The following is a 7,068-nucleotide window of genomic DNA, read 5'->3' on the forward strand; positions in this document are numbered from 1 at the left end:
GTGGGGAAGAGAGAAATCTTTAATAAATAAATAAATTTAAAAAAACAATATATATATTCTTCTGAAAAAAATAATAAAGATACATTCCACCTACAAAACCAGCACAAATAACTTTTTTCAGTGCATATGGAACATTTTTCATAACATATATGCTAGAAGTCTCAATTAAATTAAAAAGATAGAAATCATACACAGCATTTTCTCTGACCACAATAAAATGAGTCCATGAATAGAAATCAATAATAAGAATGCTACAGGAAATTTTTGAAATATATGGAACATAAACAACAAATAAATAAAAGAACAAATCATACAGGAAAATTTAAAAATGCCTCAAGAGACCAATGAAAAGACAACTAGCTTTAGTTAACTTTAAAAAATATCCTACATAGCAAGCTCTAGGCTAGCCAACCCTACAGAACTATCTCCAAAAAAAATAAAATCCAGACCAATAAAATTTAGCTAGATGCACTAAGAGAAAAAAGGAAATATTCAAAAAACTAAAATTGGTAAATGGAATAGGGTACATTACTGGCATCCATAAATAAGTAAAAATGAATATCAGAATAATAATAATTACAAGCCAGAAATTAGGTAATTAAGTTGAATAGAAAAACGTCTAGAAACTTGCAAACTGTCAAAAATGAAGAAATAGAAATTCTACACAAATCTGTCACAAACAATAAACATAATCAAAATATTTACCCACTAAAGCATCCTGTTGTGATTTGAATAAGAATGCACCCATAGGCTCAAATATTTGAATACTTGATTATCAGAGTATGGCACTACTTGAGAAAGATTAGGTGTGGCCTTGTTGGAGGAAGTATGTAACTGGGGGTGAGCTTTGCAGTTTCTAAAGCCCACACCAGACCCAGTCCCTCTCTTCGTGTAAATCAAGATGTAGCTCTCCTCCAGCACATGTCCTCCTGGGTGCCACTATGCTCCCCACCATGATAATAATGGACTAAACTCCTGAAAGTTTAAGTAGGCCTTAATGAAATGCTTTCTTTTATGAGTTACCTTGATCATGGTGTCTCCAGTGGCTTCACTGTGTTGTAATAGATGTTTAAAGAAAAATTAACACCAACACTTGTTAAACAATGGGACCCTACACAATGGCTCAGTGGGCAAAAGCACCTGCCTCCCAGCTTGCCAGCTTAGATTCAATCCCTGGGTCCAGGTAATAAACAAAAAGAACTTTTTATCTTCTGACTCCCACATGGGTTCTCCTTCCCTTTCTCCCTCCCTTACTCTCTCTCTCTCCCTCTTTCTCCCTCCCTCCTTCCCTTCCTGTCTTGTGCACACACATACACATACGTAAATGTAACAAAATTATAAAGGGAAGAAATACTTTCTTATTCAACTAATAAGACCAATCTTAGTCTGATACGAAAGTCAGACCAAGATATCATAAAAACACACAATCATAGCCTTATACCTCTCATAAATATAAATGAAGAAATACTCGTAAGCTAAATCCAACAACATCATAAAGTACTATTATATATTATGACTTAGTGGGCTTTGTCTTTTAAATGTGTATCTGTTTCAATATGAAAAAACAGATCTAATATGGAAATGGTAGAATTATAAAAAATAGTAGGACTGTCAAAATTGATGTTAGAAAGAAAAAATTCAACAAAACTAAGCACTATTTCCATGACAGAAACATTCAACAAACTGAGACTAGAAAAGAATTTTTTCAAAGTTCTAGGGAAAACCTGTGATAGCATCAAAGTCAGTAGTGAAACACTGAACGATTTCCCCTAGTATCATGAGCAAACTGAGGTTCCCTATCTTTCTAGTTCTGTGTAATACTATACTAAAAGTTCTAGCCAAAACAATTAGAAAAAAAGAAAGAAGTCACATCAAAATTGGGAAATAAAAACTGAAACTTACAGATGGCAAGATCTTATATAGAGAACATCTTTACAAAGTCCACCAAACACATACTAGAGGGAATGGGTAGGTTCGCAAAATTACAGCAGGTAAGTTCAAATATGAAAGCATCAGTTATATCTATACACTAGTAATGAGAAACCTCAAGATAAAATTTAACAATTTAATTTGCCCTACTATCAAAAGAATATAATATTAATAGCAAAAACAACCAAGAAAGTATATTTACATACTACTAAAAGAAAAGAAACTTTTTTATTGATTTTATTGAGCTATATATTTTTCTCTGCTCCCCTCCCTTCCTCCCCCCCCCACCCTCTCCCATGGTCCCCATGCTCCCAATTTACTCAGGAGATCTTATCAAAAAAAAAACTTTTAAATAGATGCAAAGATACAACATACTGAAATAATTCTTAGGATAGAAATAGTTCCCAAAGCTATCTAAGAATATAATTTCATAAATATAAAAAAATTAATTGATTTTTTAAGAAATAAAAATACTGATCTTCACATTTATATGGAATTGGAAGACACTCAAAGAGATAAACCAATAAAAAGTAAACTAAAATTAGAAAATTCATACTTCCCAATTTCAAAATTTAATGTAAACTTTAGTAATTAAAAGAGTTTGTCACTAGTATAAAGATATGTATAGTAGAATAGAATCAAGGATTCTGAAATAAAGGAACATGTTTATGACCAATTTATTTTTATTTTTAAATGTCTGGATAGGGCAAACTTTACTCTTTTCCAGAGGGTACAATCAGAAAAGCAAAGAGTTCAATTAATTTTTGGCAAGGTACCAAGTTCATTCAAAGGGGAGAAAGAATAGTTTCTTCAACAACTAAGGGATGACTACATATCTACAAGCAAAAGCATGATGTTGGATCCGTATCCCTTACCCTATAGTAGGGGCAGTTAAAGCGAAGACCATACCTGCCAATCCCAAAGCTACTTAGCAAATAGTAACAGAGCAACAAGACCCGATAGAGTGCCTTATCAATAGTTACTGCCATATAACCACAAGAAAGACCGTTTTCAGTGACTAGTGTTTTGTTAGATTCTGTGACTCTATAAATCCACCTTCCAAATTTACTCAGGGCAGTTCCACTTGCATTCGTATTAACGCTGAGCTCAAGGAAGCCCTTAGCTAAACCATTAATTGTGTTTCTATTTACATTTCCTTTGTTAAACATAATGACTATTTTAACTGGAGTACTCATGTCTTGATTACATGGTTCCTGCTCTGATATAAGCTTGAATATACCTTTGGAAATAAAATATATTTTCAATTACAGTCATTCATGGACCTAATTCGAGCAAAATTTTCATTAAATAAATAATTAGTCTTGGCAAGAGGATTGTGTCTTACGAATGTGCAGTTTAAATGTGGCAGTTGTTCCATGTGTTGGTCTTTACAAGTGACACATTTCTACATATTTATATGCTATTGACTAGGAGTTGTCCAAAGCAAGAAATGCAACCCTGACTCACCAAAACCTTATTTTTGTAAAGCAAGAGCTTGCTCAGCTGATTAAAACAGATATTCCACGCTTCCTCCTGCACTTTATTTTGCAGAATTTCTGATCAGAATGCCACAATTCAGTTTAGTGTTGTTTGACTTCCTGGGGCAGACATAGTGCTGGGTGTTAAAATCTACAATCACACCAAGACACTTTTTCGACACTCCACAGTATTTTAAGAACAACCTCTTCTTGCATTCTGCTCCATTTCCTTTGCTTTTGTCATTGTTGAGATTTTTCTCTAACACGCAGATAGTTAGGAGCTGCTTCCTTGAAAATAAGCATCTGCTTTCAAAGTGTTCAACTGGTGACATGATACCCTGCACATCTGGATGCGAGACACATTGTTAGGATACAAGCACGCTATCTGGAGTAGTCAGAAGGAATTTCATGTTGGGTTATGGTAAATAGCAAGACAAAGAGCTATGTCTCTAGGGCAGAATCTGAATGAAAAGTCACTGTTTGGGGACAGAGCAAAACGATGAGAACTCAAGACTAAATTCAGTCCAAAAACTGGTTCTCTATGAAAATCAGTACCCTCTTCTTTTTTAGGGAAAGGAAAGCTTCATGCTGGAGTTATTCCTTCCAGATCTTTGCTGTAATCAAACACACTAGTGGTAGTATGTACTTAACAAAAGTTAAGTGATAATGTGGAGGTAGCAACGTTGAAATCAATGAATCCAAGCATTTGTCGAAACCGATTAATTTGTAGACATCTTTTTTTTTTCTCACCAGTATTCAATATTATCTAAGACTCTGTACAACACACAAGGTGGGGGCATGCCATGTGTGTTGAACTGAGATCAATACGTTTTTGAAAGTAGGGCACGATTTTAAACGAGAATAGTTGTCAACATGGAGGCGATTTGCTGCTAAAGGAACATCTGATCCCATACAGAGATGTTTTCTCTATCACGGGGGGGGGGGGGGGGGCAGATTCCTATTGTAAGCTAGTACATAATGGGCATTGGGATCCAAATCTGAATAGTATCAAAACTAAGAAACCTATCTAAAGTTGGGAAACCTCACATCAATCTTTTGGGTTCCACATATCAATCTCTTTTTGTCCATCACCCTACACGAAATTTGGATCTACATATGCCATTTACCACTGTTGCCAAGGCAGTGGGAGGGAACAATTACGTAAACTGTTAAGTCTCCACTGCAATGTGACAGCCATAACTGTCAAGAAATTTGAATACAACAAGTCATGGAGGCAAACCAGCCTATAAATTGGCTAGATGTGGGCTTCATTGAGTCAAATGATTGCTTTCAGTTTGACTTTGCACCTCTTGTGTAGATATGGCCTTTTGTTGTGAACAACCCAGTGAGAATTTAACAGACACATGCTCCCAGCCACCAAAGTAGAAAGGTGAAATAATTATGCTATCTACAGAGACTGAGAGCCAACCAGCCCCAAGGCTGACAAAACTCCCAAACAAAGCCTTGGGCATCTGCTTAAAATAGCTTCTCATACTAAGAGAGCATCCACTACATTTGTTCTGGAATTTGTAGATCCTGGAGCTTTGAACTGTTTTTGGCATATCATTTTGTTCATGTGTTAATCTGAAAGAGTTTAGAGGATGGTATAGAAGCTGAATGAGGCAGACTCAAAAAAGAGAAATTTTGGTCTTAACTACAATCCACGGGGAAATCACCAAAATTTGGAAGCACATGTTATTCCCATATGTTAAAGACAATCACACTGTGCAGAGGACTTTGAAGAACCGATCTCACAAGAACAGGGCTTTCTTTCTGGCTGAGTATGCTGGGCTTGGAGAATAACCCTCAGCTGCAGGGCAGTTTTGCCAAGGGAAGTTGGAACCCCCAAACACTTGTCCATAGCCGGCATATTCTACTTACCCTGCAAACCAGAAGAAAGAGTCTCTTAATTACGACATAGATCTGTCTTGCATAGAAAACTGCATGCCAGAGTTTACTGGGTCACAGCAAAACTGCCTAAGAACAAGGCGAAAGGGCAGAAAGACTCAGAATCAAGCACATCTTAAAAACTATCCCCTAAGTCAGTTTTTAAAAACGTCCTGGAGTGTTTAAACAGTACATTTCTACTCTCTCTCTCTTGCCAGGCTCCGGACTCTTAAATCCCTCAAAGTAATTAATACCTTTCTCCTTCAATGTCTGCTTTCCACACAAAAGTTTAATACTCCAAAATACTGGACCACCGCCTTGCTAGGAGACCAAAGGACAAGGGGAAAGCGTTTTTCTTAGTGACCCAAGTGGAAAGTTGCTAGTTCTCACACAGAACTTGAGCAATCCCAGCTAAAGAGGAACTGTAATGGAAACCCTCCGCTGTTTAGGCAAGGGAGGCAGCCCTGGCGCGGTCAGAAAGTCTGTCTGCTCAGGCTCACGGTGTGTGTTGCAGGGACTGCGGGAAGTACGGTACCGCTGAGCTTTTTTAAAGCTAGGGTTGTTCTGAGAACGTTGGCAGGGGAAAAACCGCAAAGCCCGAGGTACCAGCTTGGCATCCAGAAAAGCGGCGCGTTGCATGCAGTCCATTTTCCAGACAGAGCTGGCAAAGGAGACAAAGCAGAGAGGTCTGGGCATTCGGGTGGGGAGGGTCTTGAGATGCTGAAGGTTAAGAGACCTAAGTATCTGTAGGGTGAAGTAGAAGTCTCAGGCTTGGGTGGGGGAGCATTCAGCAGATCACAGAAGGGTTTTGTAAGGTTGTCATTTGGAGACTCTCAGAACAGGGTAAGAGGTACAAAGGGGTTGAGAAGTGAACAGAGAGGTGTGTCAAGTGACCTGAAGACACAAAGATCCAAGAGTCTCCCAAGTGTCCAGTGACACCACCCTTCCCCCAGACACTGAGACTAAAACTAAGCAACTTGGCTCCAAATCTTACAACAAGACTATCACCCTCCGCTTCGGTCTAGCATGAGTCTTGCGCTCCTAGGCTGCCGGCACCAGGTAAAACTGAATTCTGACAGAAACCTAGAAACCGGCTCCAGAAGATGCCAGGTCCCTGAGGACACTGAGCCCCCTGTTCCACTGTCCCGCGGGCAGCATGCCCTCGCTCCAAACTGATCAACTCCTCTTTCTCCAGGATGACTCGCACAGTTCAGGCGCTACTAACACAGAGCCCTAGTTGAGATGGACGGGTAGGGGTCACTGCCCAAAACAGGAGACACTTGGGGAAAGAGGTAAAAAGGAGATTCTGTAAACAAGGCGCCAGAGGCGCTCCTGTACCCGCTCCCCTCACCCGCGCTTAGCCTCCCCTAGCCCCTCGGGTCTCTGCCACCACCGGGGGTCTCTGCCACCACCCAGGGGAGGGGGAGTCTTGGGGGAACCAAACGAAGGAAACAGAAAATTTCGTACCGAGGGGGGAGAGATGAGACGGTGGGACGGGGCAGCGGGGGCTGACTTGGGGCTGCGGCTGCGGCTTGCGGCTTCTTTCCACCCCTGGCCACCGAGCTACAGCAGAGCAGGGAGGAGCGGCTGCCCCGTCCTCCTGCTTGCCCTCCCCCCTGCCCGCCTTCCCCGCCCCGCCCGCCTCAGCTGAGAGGCGACCGCCAGCTAGGCTTTGGCCAGGGGCTGGGGGAGGTGAGAGGTGCTTTCACCAACCACCGCTCCTCTCTCTCTCTTCCCGCCCCCCCCCCCCGCACCTCTCCCTCTCCCTCTCCCT

This window comes from Alexandromys fortis, unplaced genomic scaffold, assembly GCF_014885135.2.
Source record: "Alexandromys fortis isolate MF-2015 unplaced genomic scaffold, M_Fortis_MF-2015_v1.1 scaffold_200, whole genome shotgun sequence".
Taxonomy (NCBI): Eukaryota; Metazoa; Chordata; class Mammalia; order Rodentia; family Cricetidae; genus Alexandromys; species Alexandromys fortis.